General features: G+C 47.7%; 4 non-coding genes across 4 annotated transcripts; 1 reads left to right on the top strand and 3 right to left on the bottom strand.

Annotated features, from left to right (window-relative positions):
* Nucleotides 1-13147: 13147 nt before the first annotated feature.
* Nucleotides 13148-13221, top strand: TRNAI-AAU. The gene has a single exon. It is a non-coding gene; the product is annotated as a tRNA-Ile (tRNA).
* A 2565-nt stretch (nucleotides 13222-15786) lies between these two features.
* Nucleotides 15787-15859, bottom strand: TRNAA-AGC. Its single transcript has one exon. It is a non-coding gene; the product is annotated as a tRNA-Ala (tRNA).
* Nucleotides 15860-16295: 436 nt separating this feature from the next.
* Nucleotides 16296-16368, bottom strand: TRNAV-AAC. The gene has a single exon. It is a non-coding gene; the product is annotated as a tRNA-Val (tRNA).
* Nucleotides 16369-19985: 3617 nt separating this feature from the next.
* Nucleotides 19986-20058, bottom strand: TRNAM-CAU. The gene has a single exon. It is a non-coding gene; the product is annotated as a tRNA-Met (tRNA).
* Between the last annotated feature and the right edge of the window lie 2046 nt (nucleotides 20059-22104).

The raw sequence follows: 22104 nt of genomic DNA, 5'->3' as shown, positions 1-22104 counted from the left end.
ATGCTTATGTGTCTTTCCACAGACGCTGAAGGAACATACGAGAAGCTATCTACGTAGCTAAGTGTATTTTTATGTATCTGGTTCCTCACCGTAGGTTCTGTGAAAAGCTGCTTCTAACAATAGACCTTGGACCTTTCAGGTTTTCACCTTGTGCTCCTCTTCCCCCTTTCAAGCCTGCTAAAGATTCTATCTTATGGATTTACCGTATTTATGTAACTGTTCTCCTGTCCATGGGCCTTTAGGGGGCTTCCAGTCCCTTGACGTTACACATAACGCTAGAGTTGCTATCTTATGTACACTTGGGGCACATGTAAGGTATCTGTAGCATGAATTCCTAGAAGCGCAGTGGCTGGGTTAATTTTGATGGATTTGGCCAAATTGCGCTCCATTAAGTGATGTGCAAGATTTGGGGGAGTTGAGAGTGAAGTGAACTGACCCTTTCTGGTCAGGGAGGAAAACATATCAGGTTTCCCAGATACTGACATTTACTTAGAGAAAAGACAATTCTCAGAGAAAGTGTCATTTGTTCAAATGGCCCAACATTGTTATGGGCACATTTTGGAGCAGGGAAGACGCACGGATCCTTGCTGGTGGGTAGAAGGCCACGTCTCAGGAACACGTCGGTCTCTGGGGGTGACTGTAAGACAAATAAAGGATGTGCTGCCACCCCGACCCTCCCCCTGCAGACCCCCCCACTCTCCTTGTTCCTGTACCTGGAAGGGGCCTGCGCCTTTCTCTCTTCCTCCCAGGAGTTACCCACGTGTCCCCTTCGCAGCCTTCATGGAGTCTTCGCGTCCACAGAAGCCTGGTAAGGCCAGGGACTCGGAACGCCTCTTCCATCCCTTGGGCAGTCAGGTTCCAGATGGCATCTGAGGCTGGACCCAGTGTCAAGTCCCAGGGGGCCTGCCGAGCTCCATCTGAGATGAGTCCAGACCTGCCTGCCGAGAGTGGGGTGCTGGGGTGGGGGCTGCGTGAGGAGAGGAGGGCAGTCTGCTCCCCCTCGGCCTGCCGCTCCCCCTGCTTGTGCTGACTCCCTCTCTTTCTGTCAAATAAATAAATAAAATCTTTTAAAAAATTAGAAAAGAATTTAAAAAAAGAACATTTGCTCCTGTTCTTCCCCTTTCTTTCCTCTTCTTCTCAAGGCCACACCTTAATTACATTTTATTGGATACCGAGCCAAACAACTGACTTAGAAATGGGCATTTGGGGCCCAGGCAAGGTCTCGGGGGAATGAAGCCATCCGGAAAGGAGGGGAGCTAAGGAGTGGTTCAGTCGCGGACAAGGGAGAGTGGGACGACGTCGCAGAGGATAAGGGGCTCTGAACACTTTCTTGCCCGCGAAAGGTCACCGTTCAGTGATTTCACCCTGGACGGCAACGTGGCCGCATCTGCGTTTCTCAAATGACAGCCGTTTGTGCAAAAGACGGCTTGGGCAAAGATGACAGCTCAGGTCAACGGTCAGGAGAAGCGTGAGGGCATCACCTTCGTGGACCCGAAGAGACACGGAATGGCCTTACGGAGCACTGGCTTCAGTCAGACTCATTTATCCCTTCAGCGTACGTGGACGAGGGCCTCCCTCAGCCATTAGCTCTGGGGTCCCATGCCATCGACGAGTCTTGGGGGTTCAGTCACAATTAAGCCAGACATACGCCTCCCATTCCTGTATAGGGAGAAAAGTAAAACCAGAATAATCCACTAGATAGTTTCAGGTATGATGGACGTACCCACCCGATGATTCAGGGGCCAGTGCTCTGAGGAGAAGGTTCTGAGGTTAGCCTAAAAATGGAAGAGTCAAGTGCGCGAAGACTCCTGAGCCATGAAGCAGAATGAGTAGTAACGCAAGGGCCTCGTGACAAAATTCGCTTGGGTTAATGAAGGAATCATTGCGAAGAAGCTAGCGTTTCTAATTCCTACAGGAAGGTAGAATTGACAGAGTGTAGTGGGAAACTGAAAGCAGGTGATGAGGAGGGATAGAGAAGTCCTCAGGTCTCTGGCTTGGGCCATTGTATGGATGGTGGTGCTTTAAAAATTGTTTTTTAGTAAAGATTTTATCTATTAATTTGAGTGAGAGCGAGCACAAGCAGGGGGAGGGGCAGAGGGAGAGGGAAAAACAGACTCCCCACTGAGCAGGGAACGGGATGGGGGACTCTTGGGGTCATGACCTGAGCCAAAGGCAGCCGCTTAACTGACTGGGCCACCCAGGCGTCCCAAAGGTGGTACTTTTCTCCAAGACTGATATTCTTCACTAAGGCAGGTTTGGGGAAAGAAATTATTAGGTTCTTTCCATGTCCTATTAGTTCTGAAATGTTCATGGGATGTGCAAGTGGAGACAGCAGTGAGGGATTATGGATAAAGGTTGGAACTCAGGAGAGATGGCCTTCCAGAATATCGACAGTGCTTGTGATGAAGCAAAGTGAAATAAATTGTCTCGGGCTGGACCACTCAATACAGTAGCCCCCAGCGACAGGTGGCTCTAAGGTATTTGAAATGTACTATGAAGCGGGATGTGTTACAAGTGTAAAATAGACACCGTATTTCAAAAACAGCACAGGGAAAAGAAGGTAAAGCACCTCCTTAATAAGTTTTGTATTGATTACTTGTTGAATCGATAATAGTTTGGATATATTGTTAAATAAAATACAGTATTAAATTAATTTCACTTGTTTCTGTTTGCTCTTTTTAATGTGACTACTAGAACATTTAAAATTGTAAGTATGATGCATATCTCTGTTGGGTAGCACAGGTGTAAGGTAATTGTTCTGAGCCTCTTGTGAGCAGGGGATCACATTTATAGAGCGATTTACATGCAATCTAAGAATGGTCTCATCTGGGGCGCCTGGGTGGCTCAGTCGTTGGGCCTTTGCCTTCGGCTCAGGGTGTGATCCCAGTGTTATGGGATCGAGCCCCACATCAGGCTCCTCCGCTATGAGCCTGCTTCTTCCTCTCCCACTTCCCCCTCTCGCTGGCTGTCTCTCTCTCTCTGTCAAATAAATAAATAAAATCTTTAAAAAAAAAAAAAAGAATGGTCACATCCCCCTACAATTAGCATGAGAGAAGTGGACCAAGGACAGAACCTCAGAGAACAATCATCAAGAAAGATGGAGAAAAAATGGGGACACAAAGGACCCTGAAGAGTTCAAAAAGAACTAAATGGTGCTGTCTAAACCCAAGGAAGAGATCATTCATGTGGGGGGGGGCGGGGGGTTATTTCAAAAACTGTAACCCTAAGTAAGAAAAAATATAGAAGTTCCCATTGGATTTTACAATTTTAAGGAGATCATAGTGGCCTGAATGAAGGCAGTTTCAATGAAATGCCACACGCAGGTGTCCTGCTACGTAGCTTGTGGCCTGAAGGAAGGCTGGACATTCATGTACATTTCTCTTTCTGGAACTTGGCAGTAGAGATAAGGCTGAAAATGTGCCAATTTCTTGAAAGTGGAATTAGGGAATTAGCTCAAGGAGAACGTTACATCTGTGTGTATACAGAGTTTGCTGTTAATTAATGAACAATCATGACTTGATCTAATATCCACATTTTTTTCCAGACTTCTGATTTTTACAGACACAATCTCCTTTAACAGGTGACTAAGAAACCAAATATAATCCACACTTTCTTCAATGTTTTAAGTCTCCTTTCCTCCATAGAAGGTCTCTTGCTTTTCTTTTTAGATTGTTATTAGTTAACTAATATACTTTATTTTTTAGAGCCCTTTCAGATTTGAAGAAAAATCAAGCGGGAAGTACATAGGTCCCAGTAAACAACGTCATTCTTCCTCCTGCATAGTTTCTCCTATTCCTAACATAACTCCTTAGCGTGGGACATTTGTTATAACAAGTGAACCAATATTGATACATTATTATTATTGACTGAAGTCCATAGTTAACCCTAGGGTTCACTCCTTGTGTTATACATTCTATGTGTTTTGACAAACGTATAATAACATGTATCCACTATTCTAGTATCCTACAGAGTGGGAATTTATGCCAACAGATTTGTTGAAGGAGCTAAGTCTTTATCCTACATCATTTCCCACATTGTTGATTAATTCAGTTGCATCTTCTTGGTGTCCCTTGACATATTTCTTGATTTGCTCGATTTCTTGTAAACTGGTAATTAGAGGTAGCGGCTCACTTAGATTCAGGATCAAATATTTCAACAATAAAATTGGAGAGGTACTGTGTGCGTCACTTTATGAGGGGCGTAATGTCTGACTTTCCCATTTTTAGTCATCAGTAGTAACGTTCATACATGGGCTCAAATGTCACATACATACCATATATCTTGTGTATATAATCATATATTGATACATAAAACTGATACACAAAATAAACTTTGACAATATCATTAAAAGAATAAACATAAAAGCAAACAAAATATTAATTCTCAAATGAGCACCTTGGAGAAAAATCAAAAGCATACCCTCAGACTCATAAAAATGGGAATTTTGAATGACCTGTTTCTTAGGTTCTGCAAAAACTGCTCTCTAGTTTAAAATTCTACCCTTAAATACTCTCTAGTTACAGAGCATTACAATAAATAATCTGCATGTAACATAAGGAGTAAGAAAAAGAGACTCTAAAGCAAGCAAGAGAAAAGAATGGTAAATGGAAACACGGGCTTAGCTGGAATACAGCAAATCTAGTCCGTCATTTGAAAAAAAACTAAAATAGCCAATTATCAGTCAAATGTAAGAAAGACAGGAAGATGAAAAAAGCACAAAGAAGAAGCAAAATGAGTTAGTGAATGTTATTTTAAGATTTTGGAGATGTGGTGGGATATTTTTTGAAGAATTAACTGGTGTTTGATTTTCCCGCACTACCCGCTCCATCAGGTCAGAGCAGTAGCCGTAGGTTGTAGGACCTTCGCTCTAGACGCTGGGGATGCAGTACGTTCCAGCATTTTGTACAGACCGTGCCTGAGCACCCAGGAAGCTCCCATTCCAGGAAGGAGAAAAACAAACGAATAACTCACTGTACTTTCTGGAGGCCCTGATGTTTGTGAGGGAGATGGAACGGGGCGCGAGAGGCCGGGCAGGCAGCATTTTAGCTACACGTCTGAAGAAGGAACATTTGAGTTGAGACCTGAGCTAGTGCCGAGCCTGGGGCAGGAGCGAGGGAAGGGATGCTGGAAGGTGGGCCGAGGGTCTCCACGAGCAGCAGTGACAAGGGTACAGCAGAGGTGCCAAAGTTTCTCGGATCTTTTCGCAGGTAAGAAGCTCCGGGTTTGTAAACAGAACAAGCAATATAGAAACCAAGGGGGAGGGTGGGAGAGAACACCTCGGATGCTACGCGAGTGCTTACCGCTGGAGCTAACGCCCTGCCGGCCCACAGGCAGACCGGCCGCACCCCACTCGCTTTCCTGGTTACCAGGGGGGGCCGCCAGCCAGGACCAGAGGGAGGACAGACATTATCAGCCATTGGAGTGTGAGGAATGAGGACTCCCTTGGAAAGCCTAGTCTTCACTTCCTTGATCTCCTGGAAGTAAAGAGAACACAGTCCAGATGTGGACACAGCACATTGGTTCCAGCCAGTGATCATTACCGGTCACTGCAGGCACGGCTGCCCACGACCGCGGTGGGCAGCCTCTCCCAGCCCAGGGCCCCAAGCCCTCTGTGTCGTGACCCCGGGCCAGGCCCCTGGGAAGCCCCATTCCCATTTCCTATAGAAGCCCCAGAAAACCCAACACCTGATTCTGTTCCACTTCCTGAAGGTGAAGCCTGTAGTCCAGGATGGGGACAAGAGGAGCGGCTGGGAGACAAAGTGGAGGCCAGTGGGTCTAAGTGACAACACAAGCTTTGCTCGGTTTGATGGAGTGACAGTTTTTAGGAAAGGCAACGCAGGCGTCAGTCCCTTCCCGGTCCTGCGTATCTGTGGGGGTAGCGAGTGTGAAATAATAGTTTGCCTTTAGCCTGAAAGAAAGGCCAGATTTTCCCCTCTTCTCCTTTCTAAGTGCAGTAGACACTCTTCCACTTTCCTCTCCAATTCTGGATATAGAATCAACGTACTTGACCTTAGTATTTCATCTATCACGGCGGTCCAAGGATCCCATTTAAAGATCTCGCTCTCCTTGCCTCCATTTCAAGTCTGATCAAGGCCCCGCGTGGTCCCCTGTTCCGCGTCTGTAGTGGCGATTTCTCAGCTTTCTCAGGACGCCCGTTCCTGAAGCTGCACGCAGCGCTTTCTCCTGTAGGGCTCAGGCAGCCAGGAAGAGCCTTGGCGGAGCCAGTACTGTGTCTGCAGAGTTTTAATCTTACCCCGTAGAGTCATTCCTGAAGCCTTGCTTAGCACAAGGCCTGGGATGAGGCCAGGGACCTCCCAGACTCTGCGGCACCAGGACCGACCTACTGAGCCAGCACTGTGCCCAGAGCCTGTTCTAGATGCTGGACGTGTACTGATGCGGGAACAGACCCAGAGAGAGCCCGCCGTCTCCGCAGCCTTATGAACACGCCGTCTCCGCTGCCTTATGAACACGCTTACGAGCTCTTCCTGCCGCAGACCTCGAGACTCCCGTGGCCAAAAGGGAAAACAAATGGAGGCTACACACTGCTCTTTGAATTCTTCCTTCTCCATCACCAACCCCTTTTCTCTTGGACCACTTGGCAACCACATCTTCCTTATGGTGGTCTAGACCTTCCGTTGGGCAGGCCAGCAGAAGAGGGCCCCTTCCCTTGTCATCTCAGTGAAGACTAAGTTGGCTCAATTGTCCGAGAGTGGTAGTGGATTCCAAGCTTGTTCCCCACCCAAGCATGATTCTCGGTTAAGATAGGAACATAATTTTTTCCTCTAAGTATAACTAACATCAGGTAGGGGTTTTAATTAGTATTTGATGAATGAAGGAATGGTATACAAGTAATTAGAAGCCTTGTAGGAGAGAGTAATTTGAGATCAGTGAAGACTGGACAGTGAATAAGTAGCTTGAGCCTGAGGGGCGCCTGGGGGGCCCAGTCAGCTGAGTGTCCACTTCTTGATTTGGGCTCAGGTCCTGATCTCAGGGTCATGAGGTCAAACCCTGCATCGGGCTCCTCCTTTCAGCAAGGAATCTGCTTGAGATTCTCTCCCTCTGCCTCTCCCTCTATCCCTCCCCCTACCTTCTCTCTAAAATAAATAAATAAAAAAAGTTTAAAAAATCTTGAGCCTGACAAATCCACAGGAATCCCTATGCGTGAGAAGGAAATGTGGTTGGGGAGGAGGAGGAGGGCATGATCCGTAGAGTGACTGGCGCTGCAGGCATTGGCCTCAGGCCTTCTGGAACTGCAGGTGGTTTGGGGCAGCTTCAGGGCAGGGTCCTCCTTCCTGGTCCCAGTTTTTGAGGAGTGCACCCCTAAGAATGCGGTTCTCATATGAGAAACAAATTCAACAACGTGCATTGTTCCTGCATAACATTTATTGGGTTCATTTACAAATAGCGAAATAGAAAAGCACATTTAATCAATAAAATTTTTTTCTACCATGCTCACTCTAGGGCAACGTTGAGAGGGATCAAGTGGTGTCAAAGGGAGAGATTTGGGAGGTGGAGAAGAGAAAAAAGTTTGAAGAGAGGGACAAACCCTGGCAGCAGCCCTAAGGACCCGCCGGATCTCTCCGAATCCAGCGGAGGGCCCGATGCCCCCTTCAGCGCCGCTCTGCTTGGGCCGGCGGGGGCCCAAGGCCACGTGACTTGAGGTTCCCATAGACCTTCACGCTGCTTCTTAGTAAAATGGGGTCGTGTTGTCATTTCAAAAATATATTTTAAAAATGAGGTTCCTTTTGGGAGTTAGAGGAAAACCTGGTTCCCATTATATTTTGAGCACATTTTCAGAAAATTCAGGGAGATGAGCAAAGCACCGGACCTCTCCCCCTTGTGAGGCCAATCTGAAGGCAGAGTCAACCTGCCGGGCACCGGAGCCAACTCTCAGAGAATCGGATAGAAGACGTATTGACATCTGCTGCCTGACCATGCGTTGTCACTGTGAATAAAAGACTAGAACAATATCATGATAAAAATAATTAATACAATTTAATATTTATACAATATAATATGTGACTTTATTAAAAAGGAGTAAACATTAAAACATCATAAAATCCAGACTCTCCTGCGTGCGCCTCCTGACACAATTCTCAGGCTGTTCCTCACACTTGCTACCCCAAAGGAGAAAGTTTGGTTTTCCCAGACACACAACATTTTTTATTAATTTTGAGCTGAGATCCCAAAAACCTGTGTTTCTAAAAGACATTTCTTAAAAGACGCTATTTATTTATTTGACAGAGAGATAGAGAGAGCGCAAGTAGACAGAGCGGCAGCAGGGGGAGGGGGAGAAGCAGGCTCTCTGCTGAACAGGGAGCCCCACGCGGGGCTCGATCCCAGGACCCTGAGATCATGATCTGGGCGGAAGGCAGACGCTTCACCGACTGAGCCACCCAGGTTCCCTTCTAAAAGACATTTTGACCCATTTGTTCCTTTTTCGTTTTTGTAAGTCACAGTCCAGGTTTGTTTGTTTGTTTTTCCTCTCCATTTTAAACCAGCAGGGAAGTACACGGGGCGGGGGGGGGGGGGGGAACGCTGAGCTAAAGAGAGGTCCGCCTGGTGCACGTCCCCACGAAGCCCGTGCAGCCCGGAACCCGGGGAGCCCGGCGGGGGCTGCAAAAGCTGGAGAATGCGGGCGTCGACCCCGCACCTCTCGCATGCTGAGCGAGCGCCCTACCGCCTGAGCTCATTCCCCCTGACGTCCCCGCCCTTTAGCCTATTTCTATCGCCTTGACGCAAATTTCATTCCAGTGCCACTTGGGTTTTCGGGTTGTTCCACCCTTAGGAAACCTCACTCCACCAACGCAGAGCCCGGAGCTTGTCAGAGACAGCCTGGGACCCAGAAGGCACCGAGCACCCCTGCGTGGGGAGGGGAGGGGATGGGAGGGGGCAACCCCCTGCGGGAGAGCTCCTTCTCTGCTGCAACCGACCCCTGGGGGTTAGATGACACGGACGGGGTCCCTCGTGAACACAGTTCCTCCAGTGCTCTGTTGAGCGCATCGCACTTCAATTACCACCTTCCGTGGCCCACCCCACAAACCCGGGAATAAACCCAGATATCTTTCCACTTACTGTTCCTTCAAATAATTCGTCCTTTATCTCGTTTCTATTAGTTGTTTAATTGTGTCTCCATTAGGGCAGTTGAGATTCTGCTGTTATCGATTTCCTTCTTGAGTTAGGGGCTTACCTACTGAATTCTAGGTCACTAAATCTACAATGCTTTCTCAAAGAAGTGACTGCGCTGGGGAACTCATCCATGGTGATTTATTTTACGGTGGCCCATATTGTGATGCCTACTTTTTAAAAAATATCCACATGATTGAAGCATAATTTATACACAACAAAATGCACACATTTCAGTGAATTTTGACAAATGTATACACGCAGGTGACCACCGCTACAATGAGGACATAGGACCGTTTCATCCCCTGCGCTTGCTAGAGCCGCCGTGACAAAGTACCAGAAGCTGGGCGGCTCGAAACAAACACGCGCGGTCTTCGTTCTGGAGGCCAGACGTCTGGAGTCCAGGCTTCCGACGGCGCACGCTCCGTCTCTCCTTGGTTCTTGCTCTTGAATTTCCCTGGCTTCTCTCGCGCGTGTTTGGAGATCGCGCCCAGCCTTGTCGCCTGCGCGCGTTGTGCATCCTTTTTACTGCTGGCGAGCGTGGCCCAGCGACCGCGGCTGGCCTTTGGTCTTGTCCGGAGCAGGGGTCTGAACAAACCAGCGCGGGGACTATTCGAGCCGAGCTTGCGTCGCCCAGCCCGGTGCGTAAACTCCTGGGTTGTGAGTCCTAGGGCTTTCCCGAAGTCTCGATTTGTTCAACTCTCTATTTGTCCTCTTTCCTCACCACGAGGGCCACCCAGCCCAGGCTGCAGCACCGTCGGGGGCCCTGAGCTACGAAAACCCTCTGCGAATAGAGAAAACGTTCTCCTTTTACCAACAAGAAAGCCGAGGAGTGACAGGACTTCTCAAACTTTACCCAAGCTAAGAGAGGTGGAGTCCGTCCGACACCGAATTTGCTCTGTCAGTGGCAGGACCCGCACGGGTACGACCCCCTAACCCACCACAGGGACTGAGGTGTCGGGAGGCGCGCGGGGCTCGGCTGACCTGGGGCTGGGTGTCCTGTGGGGCTCGCGCCTGGCCCCGCGCGTGCAGAGTCGGGGAGCTGCAGCGATCCCCGCAGCCTTCACCCCTTGGTCGGGTGCGGGGGTGGGGGGGACGGCGGCTAGGGAGGTCTCCCAGGCCGATCGCCCGCGCGGGAAGAACAGGGAATCCAGGTGACAGCACGGGCGCTCGGGCGCCGAGAGGCCTCCGTCCCCGCTGCCCGTCTGCTTCCCAGGCCCTGCTCCCGGCGCGCTGAAAACTGCAACAGTCCGTGTAAAGCCCGCGGGGGGCTCGGGGTCCCTGACAGCGTCTCTCTCAAGGCCCCCGACCGATCTGAGAGAGTGGGGGTCTTATGGTTGTCCAGGGATTTCAGCGGGTGCCCCAGGCTGAAGGTCTGCCTGCCTGCCTTCTTTCCTTCCCTCCTTCCTTCCCTCCTTCCTTCTCAGCACTATTATTGCTATTATTATTGAAGTACAGTTAACAGACAACGCTGTGTTCGCTTCCGGTGTAGCACCTAGGGATTCCACAATTCTATACACGGTCCTCAGTGCTCATCCTGTGTGGTCCCCACACAGCATTATCACACTGTTATTCACTGCATTCCCTATGCTGTACTTTTAATCTCTATGACTTATTTATTTTATAACCCGAAGTTTGTACCTCTTAATCCCCTTTATCTGTTTCATCACCCCCACTCCTCTGTAACCACTAGTTTATTCTCTGCATTTATGAGTCTGTTTCTTGTTTTGTTTTGCTTTTTGTTGTTGGTGGTTGTGTTTTTAGATTCCACATGTAAGTGAATCATATATTTGTCTTTCTCTGTCTGACTTATTTCACTTAACATAATACCCTCTAGGCCCATCCATGTTGATACAAATGGTAAAGGTCTCATTTTTTTTTATGGCTAATATTCCATCGCGTGTATATACGCGTCACATCTGTATTCACGCATCTGGTGACGGCCGCTTGGGCCGCTTCCACATCTTGGCTGTTGTAAATGATGCCGCCGTGAGCACAGGGGTGCAGATAGCTTTCCAATTAATGTTTTCATTTTCTTTGGGTCATGGAATTACTGGATCATACAGTATCTCTATTTTAATTTTTGGGGGGAGCCTCCATTCTGTTTGCCCCAGCGGCTACACAGTTTACATTCCCACCAACGGCTCACTGGGGTTCCCTTTTCTCCACATCCTGGTCACCCGGCCTCATGTTCGTTTTTGTTTTTCTGACAACTTCAAAATATTTGTTTCAGTTTTTTTCAGGTTCCAAGGTGTTTGACCCGTGTGTGTGTGGGGGGGGGGGTCACTGGGTTTGGTCACCGAGTTCAAAATTCGGAGGCAAGGAGAGGAAGAGCTTTTCTCTGCGTCCTGCACTTTCATGGGAGAAATTCGCAGGCAAACAGATGAAGATACGGAAACGCATCAACATTCCAGGTGCTCTCGAGATTCTGGAACGGCCGTGGGACCCTGGCACACGGGAAAGCATACTCATTCCACGCCCCAAGGTGGTGCCGAGTGTACAACGCGCAGCATTACGACTGAGCAACAAAGTAACTGGTGCTCCTCGGCTTCAACGGCGGGACGGCTCCGCTCGACGGCGCCGTGACCGCGCGGGTTTCCGGACTGTTCCTCCCTCTGACTTTTCCTTCCCCTTTCTGGGCGTCGGCTGGCAGACCAGACGCCAGGCACAGGAGGATATGCGTTTTCTCGACTCCTTTTCTCGCGGCTTGCTTTCCTGTGCTCTTTCCGCCTCTGCCCAGGGCTGGGCCCCCAGTGGGTCTCGGAGGAGGAGGAGGAGGAGGAGGAAGAGGGGGGAGAGGGAGGAGGAGGGGGAGGAGGAAGAGGGAGAGGAGGAGGAGAGAGGGGGAAAGGGGGGACGAAGAGGAGGGAGGGGGAGAGGGAGGAGGAGCGGGAGGCGGCGGCGGGGGGCGGGGGCGCGAGAGCTTGGCGAGGGCGTTTGCACCGAGGGGCGGTGCCTAGACCTCTGCAAGCCCAGGCGCCAGGACAGGCCGGGCTGTGACAAGGGGATTGGAGAGACAGAGGCAAGCCCGAAAGTCACGGGAAGAGACAGGACACGAGCAGAGTGGTCCAGGCACCGAGGCGCGCACCTGTCCTAAGAGCAAGGCAGCGGGCTGAGCTCCTTCCTTTACTCCGTAAATCCTCCACGGCCACCGTGCCACGAGGTCCTGGGTCCCGTGGGTGTGCCTGGGCGTCCCACGGCCCTACCACGCCCCGGGCTGCCAGCCCCAATCATTACCCAAGACCCCAGACGCTTCCGAAACCGAATCCCAGTGAGCTCCTGTGCGGGAGACCGGGCCCGCCAGGCGGAAACACGCAGGCGGCGGGTCTCCAGGCCTTCTCTTGGGAGCAGAACGGGTCCACCTCGTCCCACCGCGACATCCGCGGAGCTCCCTGCGGGTCTGCCTCGGTCTGAAGGCCGTGAGCCCGAACTTAAAGGCGGAGTCTTTCTGTGCTCAAGGCGTCCATGGACTTAACCTGTTTCAAGAAGAAATGCTGACACAAAGACTGCAGTGGGACGTGTTTGTCCAAAGTGACTTTTGCAAATAGAAATATGGGCGTGCTTTCCCGAACTAGGTAAAAATGGGGGTAGAGATAAATTCTGCCTTTAAGGGAAAATGGGTGGAGAACCCAGTGGGAATTGTGCAAGAAGCCGCGTGGAGAGGAGCAGGTGGAGGGCGAGGGGCGGTAATTTCGACTTCCGCCAGTTACTCGATGGAAATAAGCTCTGGAAGCAAAGGAGAAAGGAGGCCAAGGAACGGGCCGGGGGAGGATGCAGTGTGGTGAAGTTGTGTTTTAAATGAGATGGTCAGGAAAACCCGAGGTCATGAAACACCTAAGGAGATGACATTTGAACTTGTGGTACTGTATTTTAACTCAAATTTCGGGCTTAGAATGAACTGGCGATCATAACTTCTTCCAAGCTCCAAGATGAATTCAAAGAGACAACTCCCTTTCAAAGTAATTGGAATAATATCGATCTTTAATATGTAGCTCGGGAGAGGGAAATCCATACAGCGTTTGGCCGGTTAGCTCAGTTGGTTAGAGCGTGGTGCTAATAACGCCAAGGTCGCGGGTTCGATCCCCGTACGGGCCAGCAGTGCTTTTTGTCCCCACTTCATAAAAAATGCTGTGTTCTAAAAACCCCTAAGAGATTAAGAAAGTAGGTTAATGTATGCCCGTTATTCTTAACAGGGTGTAGAGTCAGCTGTGGTTTTGTGCTTGTGATTTATTGTCCTGGGAGGATCAGATGTGAAGGGAATTTAAAAGACATGAGATTCCAGAAGGGAAATGAAATCGGGGGCAATGTGAAAAACAGAAACGATGGGCTTTCTCATCTTCTTACATTTCCCAAGATATCCAGAGATTCCTCAAGGATGACTAGCTTCTCAGGTGATTTTTTTCTAGTTACACACCTGCTTACTTGCAGACAGCTGTCTGTCCTTGGCCTGAGCAGGGCAAAAGCGCCTTTCAGGGCAACTCAGGCCCCAGCCTCTGCCCCCTTCTTCACTCCTATTTCCTCTTTTTTTCTCACACTCAACTCCAGGGGGGCTGGCCTTAAGGAGACATTTCATACAGATCACCCAAACTTTCACTGCCCTTTGCCTGACCAGTTACTTGTTAGACCCAAAACCATTTTCCAGGAGGCATCTTGTCCCTGATGCCCCTCCCAGTTTTCTGAGGTTGGGGTGTTCCTTCCACAGCTCCCAGAGATCCAGGAGAACCTTACCGAGTTGTGAATGTCTGTTGCTCGGTCATCGTTCCCGTGAGATTGTAAGGGCCTTGGGGGCAGGATGCTCCCTGCCTAGTGCTAAGTACTTTTCAAAGTCTGCGTGATGATAGAAGAACAAAAGAAATGTGTGCAGGCCTGAAGGAGAGAGTGTGGCTGGTGCTTCAAATGGACCTCCCAGGCCTGTGGGATCATGCTATCTGAACACAGTGCACTGAGGTCCAGTAGGGGGTGGACTACGGGACATGGTGATTGTCCCACTTCTCTGCGTTTCCTTCTGGTATCATTTTTGTTGTCTCACAATCTGGCTAACTCTTTTCTAGTCCTTCTGCTAACAAGGGTTCCTCTGTTTTACCTTCAAATGAGGATGTATTTCTTTCACCTTTAAGACCGAAGGATAGTTTTGCTCTACTTAGCCTTCTGGGGTTAACGGGTCTTTTCTTTCAGCATTTAATAAATGACATGTCATTTCTTTATGGCCCTTATGGCTTCTGATGAGAAATGCATAATCATTCAGATTGTAGTTTCCCTTTTGTTTCTATCTTGACAATTTCAAGGATTTTTCCCCTATTGTTTCCAGGAGCATAATGGTGATATGTCTGGGTGTGGATTTATTCAGGTATATCCTGCTTGAGGTTTGCTGAACTTCTTGAATCCGATTTATGTCTTTTGTCAAACTTGGGAATTTTTCAGCCAGTAAGAATTCGATTTTCTTGTTTTCAAGAACCTCTTTCTCCTCTTCTGGGCCTCCAATGATGTCAGTAGAATTTCTTTGTTATTTTCCTATTTGTCCCCTGAGACTCTGTCCATCTTTTAAAAGACACTTTCCTCTCTGTCATTTAGATTGGGTCATTACTATTGTTCTATCTTCATATTCACTGAATTTTCCTCAGTCATCTCCTGCTGCTGAGAAAATCCAGTATTTTTGTTCATAAGTTTGGTTAATACACTTTCCAGCTCTGAAATTTCAATGGATTTACATCTTCAGATGATTTGTTAAGATGTTCTAACATTCCATTCATTTCAAAGAATTCTCGCCCCAAATTCTTGGACATTTAGTCATCACAGCTTTAAAATGTTTGCCAGATGATTCTAACATCTGTGTCATCCTAGAATTGGTATCTGTCGATTCTCTCCTCCCAGTGATTTAGGACTTTCTTGATTCCTCATCTGCCGATTAGTTTCGGACTATAACCTGGCCATTGATACGTTATTAAGACTTCGTGTCTCACTTAAGTCTTAGGGAGAATGCTGCCGGTTTTATTTTTATAGGCGCTTTGCCTTGTGTTCAGGTTCCCAGCCCCAAGCAGCCTTCGAAATTGTGGTTTCAAGGTCCATTTCGTGTTCAAAGCCTTTACAATGCGATTTGGAAGTCTCTGGAGTGTGTGCAGCCCTGCGGCCAGTGTGGACTTGGGCAGTGGTCTACCACAGCAGTTCTCAAAGTCTGTGCTGTGTTGTTTAAGCTCAGAGACTTTTGCTCACTGCTCCAGAGTGCCTTCGAGAACTTATAAATAACTTCACGTGTTGGCTTTCCGTGTGTCTTCCCCAATATGTTCTGCTTCCTTGGGGCTCACCGTCTCAGTCTGCTGACAAGAAAGTTGGCCCCTTGCGTCCCCGCTCTAGCCAGTGCTTCTCAAGGCTGAGCCGCATGGAAGGCCAAGCTGCAGGAGAAATGGAGAAAGAGAGCGGCTGGGTATGTCCCTTGGGGTCGTAGCTCCTCTGAAGAAACAGAAAACAAATTACAAATGGATAGATCTGCTTACCCAGCGCAGGCAGAGCGAACGAGGGCTTGCCTTGAACCTGCCCAGGGGTCCCATGGAAAAGCAGCGTCCAAATGACTGTGTTCAAAGTGTCTAATATTTTCTCAATTGGTTCAATAGGCTGGCAGATGCGGGGTTGTGAGCTGGAGATGTGAGTGGAAACAGTAAAATCTGGAGAATGTGGGCATCGATCCCACTACCTCTCACGTGCTAAGCAAGCGCTCTACCAATTGAGCTAATTCCCCTGTCCTCTCGCCAGGTTTCTACCTTTCCCGTCTTCACTTCCTTGTCCACTATTCTGAGCAGCCCCAAATACGGGGATGTCAAAGCCTTTAATATGAAACCAGGGCGTATCTTCTCCCACATGACCGCGGCCAGTGATCGATGGGTACCTATGCCTCTGCCAGAGGAGGAGGCAGAAGCAGCCGTGGGAAAATTCTAGCGCCCCTCCAACTGCATGATTCAGACTCCGCAGGACTAGAAGAGGACACATCCCCGGGGGAGGACTCGCCCAGAACGTTAAGGTGGCGCAGTTAGCTCAGGATGGTTTTCTATTTCTTAAAGACAAAACAAAAATGAAAACACAACAACAAAAGGGGGAGTTTGACTCCTTCCTTTCAGCTGGAGCTGCTTGGGAGAGAAGTTGGCGGTGATTTCTCTCCAAAGGCAAAAGAAACCAGCTGTTTCCGCCCGGTTTCGAACCGGGGACCTCTCGCGTGTTAGGCGAGCGTGATAACCACTACACTACGGAAACTCACCTCCTGAGAGAAATCTGAGATCACTGTCCGATTCTTGCTAAGGCACGTGTGGAGCGGTTCCATATCCATACCCCGGGAGAGAGCAGAAAAAAATTACAAACAAAACCAAACAAATACCCCAAACCAAACAAACCCAAAAAACCAAACAGGCAGAGCTACAGGAAATAAGAGGAGAAATCAAATCAGAGTGAAGAAGTAAAAAATGGACAGAGAGGGGTGTGGATGAGGAATGAACATAGGGTGTATGCAGGATTTCTTGTCTTAAGAAATACACCTGTTCAGTTGGAGCAGTGTGTGCGTGTGCGTGTGTGCGCACGCGCGTGTGTGTGTGTGTGTGTGTATAGACACGGAGAGGAGGAGAGAAGATTGTAGAGGCTTAAGAACTTTTGAAAAATTCCAGGCAAGTGGTTTACACAATCGAAGTAACATTTTAGGAAAGGTTTTTAATTTGGAATTTAATTTTCAAAGTAGAGTTGAAGAGAAAGGAAGGAAGTTACAGAGCTATGAAAGGGGTGGAGTTTATCCTGTTAACTGGAGATTATCAATAGCAGGAGTCTCTCTGGGTCGTCAGGGGCCTGTTCGCTGCCTGGCATAGAACACATCCTCCACGAACACCATAGAATGGATGAAGGGATAGACGAATGAGAAGAAAGAGAAAGACTCTGGAGAGGTGTGTGGGAAGGATTTACAGTATTTGTCAAGACGCTGGGTGTAGAGATCTGAGGGGGAAGGAGTCAAAGGTGCTTAGGAGTCTTGAACCAGAGGGCAGATACAGAAGAGATTTTGAATTCATGTCTGATGAATGGAAGAATAAATCCACTCATTTACAAGTATCTGTTACATGAATGACAGAACGAACGGGTCCTGGCAGATGGGTAAGGAATCTCCTCAAGGGAGAACTACCTAAAGATCTTACCTCTAGTCTTTCATGGCTTTTCTCTAAGAATTTCCCGACTTTCACGATCGTCTTCTCCTTCTTCTTTTTTTTCCTGACAACCTGGGTCTGTGTGACCCTGTCCAGATCTGTGCTACTCAGAGACCTCGGACCGACAAATTCTCTTTTGCATCCTGTCCCTCTAGGTGACCCTCACCAGCCTTCTTTGCATCCCCAGGCTAAGTGACCCCATAATTCTCACTTACAAATTCACGGAGAGGCCTTCTACTCACCAGGCTCTCTCCAGAGAACAGGAGTAGGAGGTCCACCTTCCCACTAGCCAAAACCTGTGAATCTTGAGTTGGAAATGCCCAGCACGGCCCCTGCAGACAGTGCGCACCCTCTCCACAGCTCTTCTCAGGTTTTCCTCCTTTGTCCATAGCCCAGTGACAAAGGCTAAGCCTGAGCTGCCTCGCGTGTGAAATAAGGTAACAACAAGAAAAGTATGAATTGCCATTTTTTTAAAAAAAGATCCAATACTTCCTGGAGTTCAGGAGAAAAGCTCTGGGGATCACAGATGACTATGAAGAAGGCATGAAGGGTCATAACCAGAGAAAACAGGTGCCTTTCCCACCAGCTCTGAGTGCAAAGAAGACACTCTAACATTTGACCCAATTCCCACACTCTAACCCTCTTCTTGACTTACGGTCTTTCTAGGTATGTGCCCTAACTAATTGTATGGGTGTAACCTGGTACCATAGGGTTACTTCACTGCCGTGGAAGGGGACCCGACTAAGGGCAGATCATCTCAAATGTGACTTCGGCAAAAGCAGAGTGAAAAACTAGGAACTCTGTCAGGGGGTGTGGGGGGAAAGGGAGACCTGCAGTATGTCACCATGAGAACGATCTAGCTCTGAAACAATCTCACTATCTTGAATGACAGAAGGCAAATGAAAGGTCCCAACTGCATGGGGCACCCAGTTGAGATGACAGGGCTCTCCCCAAGGTTGTGTATCTCACTATGAAAACAGGGTTGTGATTGTTACCTGACTCAGAACTATGGCCGCCTAGGAGGAGAATGGGGGGCAGCGCCTCTGGGCCTCGACTGTACCGTCATCCCCTCCCGGGGTGGCCCAGGTCACTGGGTAGGGCTTGATCCCTCTCCCTGACTTCCAGACAAAGATAAGATTGGCGTAGGGAGACCCTAGGATCCTGGGACGAGGATAAGATAGGGGAAGGAGAAGGAGGAAGAATTTTTAAGAGAACACTGAAACTGGCTTTTACTCAGCATTTAATTTTAAAGAAATTTAAAAATGGTCAGGAAAGAACAACAACAAAAATGCTGATGCTCCAGGGGTCAGAATCCCTTCTCATTCGAATTATCTGTCAGAAATTTCGAGATTGGAGTCAGAAGTGATGGGAAAAGGCTTTTCTCCATCATGAAAGAAAACCTTAACATTTCTTTTCCTCCTTTCCTGCCTGAGCTCAAGAGAGAACACGTCCGGTGCATATGCCTTTCAAACCGTGGAATGTCTCTCCACCACGGACATTCCAGTCAGACTCGCTGCCCAGCCATCCTGAGCTCGAGGCCCCGTGTGCGCTGAGACCCTGCGAAGTGCTCAGCTTATGTCCTTCCACAGCTGGGCTTCCTGCTTTTCCCAGCGAACAAACATTTCCAGCCCGTGTGGGGCTCTTTCCTTACCTGGACATTCTGGGAAAACTTAGAGGGGAAGCCTGCTCTGTCCAAGGAGAGAAGCCTGGATGATTCTGTCCTCAATCTGCAAATCCATTCCTCAGGCCTCTAATGAGCATCGCTTCCACAGGGAAAAGGCAACCGCAGCAGCGGCTAATGTCTGCTCATCGGCTCCTGACCCTGTTTCAGGGGCTGCCCATCTACCGGGAGAAGACTTCACTTCCCATTTTCCACAGGCAGAAGCATGTACGGATTTATCGGGTAGCACTATTTACCCAACTAAGCCCACTCAGCATATATGCAAATAGCTCTCATACCCCCTGTTGCCTTGATAGGTAAAAATTACTCTAGTGACTGTGTTAGAAAAACTTTGGGCACAAGGATCTCAGCAAGCAAGAAGGAAGGAGAAAGTGTCTTCTCCTGACTCTTTCCGGAAAGCTGAAGGAGCCACCTCCACACTCCTGACCCCCTCGACTGGCTAATGATTACCCCCCGGTAAACACTACCGCTACTCTACGATGCATTTTCCCCCTTTTGCTTCTTGTCTGTTTCCCTTACACCTCCCAGCCGGGCTGTGGCTCTAGGAAGGAGGGAATGTTTGCCGTGTTTTCACTCTTTAATGACCGCACCCAGAGCCTTCCATTAATAAGACCTGTGCTCAAGAAATATATGTTGAATGGTTAAAAGAATAAGTGATTTTACACTTCTTGTACCCCTTACCTGTGGTTGGGCGACCTTCAGAGCAAGAGGAGGGAAGAGAAATTTCCCTTGCATCTTCCATAAGACAGAGAGGAAGACCAAAAATACAGCATTGCTTGTAGTTTCTGGCACAATCTAAATTTCTCCACCTTCGTTTTCCTGAAACTACTGGGAAGCCCAACGAACTACAAAACCGATTTAACCGTCCTCTGCAAATACTGCATCAGTCTTCAAAACTCCTTATCAGGCAATATTTGACCATTTTACGTTCTGTTCCTGTATTTAACCAAAGTAACCTTAGGCCCCGCCAACTGTGAGAAGAAAACAAAACGAAAAAGCACCCAGCTTGCCCTCTCTGAGGCTTGAACTCAGGACCTTCAGATTATGAGACTGACGCGCTGCCCACTGCGCTAAGAGGGCAGCCTTAAAAGCCTTTTCCTATTTAAAGTATCAAATATTATTTTCCTAGCACCGCTGCTTTATTAGTCTCCAGCATTTAAGGAATACAATCAATGCTACTTGAAAATCACTCCATACGAGCCAATGCTGCACCCGAAGGATTTCACACCCATATCAGTGAAATCCAAGCCTTTCCGGGATTCACCCAAGGGGAGGTCCACTTGGACTGCGGGAATGGGGGCAGGTATGCCTATCTTTTGCCACTCTGGGGGTCTAATGATGTGGTTTTATCCTGCCCTCAGAGATCTCAGGTGATCTTGCACCTTCCCTGGTCTCCTTTGTTGAAAATAAACATGGGAGGTACTTAGTTAATATTAGTTCACTGATTGGCTGACTCAATGAATGAATGAGCAAATAAATAATCCTCATATTTTTCCACAGCCTAAACTTCTCCATCTTAGTCTGTTATATCTCTATTTACATCTACGTGACTGGAGACATTCTCCCTACAGAACATACAAGCTGAACTTAATAGAAATCTCACTGTTCGCTTTGTTTTGTCATGTACCATTGATTATACTGGGAGATTTATGGAGATTATCTCATACGGTCCAATTGGATTTTGGCAACAAAACTATTTATCAAAATCTGCACTTCCCAGATATAATGGAAGTTCAGATACATTAAGTATTGCTCCTACGGTCCCAGAGCTGCTAAGTGGCAAAACCTGACCCAAGAAAACAGATTTTTAGATTCCAAAATGAAAGCTCTTTCTCTCTTCCAACTCAAAACGTCTGTGTTCTCCGCAGTAGCTCATTCATTGATACACAAATATCTAACTTTCAACCTTCCGTGCGATGGCCTTTTGGGCTCAGACCTCCAAGTCAATATTGACTCATTGTCCTCTTTCAGTGACTTGATAATTACTGTACGTTGTTTTTGTGCAATCCTTTTACTCTATTACTTCGTTTCCATTCGTTTGGTACATGTTCGCTGGAGAGCTGTTCTTCGCCAGGCACTGTACTAGGCTCAGGTGTTTCAGAAGGAATCTGATGACTCCAGACCTCAAGAGATGGGAGGATAAATATGGACAAGAAATGATCCATTCCCAGGTTCACTGCTTTGTCGCCCGGGCATTTACGGATAAATAACTCATTCTAAAATATTAAATTTAGTAACATCACTCTCTTGCACAGTGGCATTCTTGATTTTTTAATTTTGATATGATCTTGCTTTTCTCTCAATCTTTGGTCGTTTCTTACCTACGGTGTAGTTTTGCTCTGTAAGGTCAATTGGTGGATGGTTGTGTTTAGTTCTTCAATATATTTGCTGATTTGTTATCTACTAATTTTATCAATTAATAGAGAGAAGTGGATTTAATTTAATTTAATTTATTTATTTGAAAGATTGCGTATGAGGTGGGGGAGAGGCAGATGGAGAGGGAGAGACCAGCTCCCCGCTGAGCCGGGGGCCCAATGTGGGGCTGGATCCCAGGAGGAAGGCAGACGCTTAACCGACTGAGCCACTCAGGCGCCCCCAATAGATAGACGTGTTAACATCTGCAACTATAATTGTGGAATTTTTACTTTAATTTTTTTTTTTAGGTTTATCAACTTTTGTTTGAGTTTTGGAGATCTGTGGCCAGATGCATGCACATTTAAGATAGTTCCATCTATTTGGTGAATAGACACCAAATAATTGTATAACTTCTCTCTTTCTATGTGGAAAATTTCTTTGCTTTAAAATCTACTTTGTCTGATACAAACATGTCCAATCCACTTTTTTTTCCCTTTGTGGTTTAATTTTCCCCATTCTTTTACTTTTACTCTACCTAAGCCATTATATTTGAGGTGAGTTTCTTATAGTCAGCACATATTTGGATCATGTTTTATTTTTAATATAGTCTGACTGTCTCCAGTATGTAGCTGATGTGTTTATACTGGTTACATTTAACGTTATCATGAGTATGTTTGTATATAAATCTATTATTTTTATTTTGTTTATGGTCTGTTCCCTCTGTTTTTCATTTTTCTATTTCTGTCTTCCTACTTCATTTTGGCTTTTTAA

The sequence above is a fragment of the Ailuropoda melanoleuca genome, chromosome 5 (genome assembly GCF_002007445.2).
Source record: "Ailuropoda melanoleuca isolate Jingjing chromosome 5, ASM200744v2, whole genome shotgun sequence".
Classification (NCBI taxonomy): Eukaryota; Metazoa; Chordata; class Mammalia; order Carnivora; family Ursidae; genus Ailuropoda; species Ailuropoda melanoleuca.
This window is presented reverse-complemented; position numbering and strand designations above follow the sequence as displayed.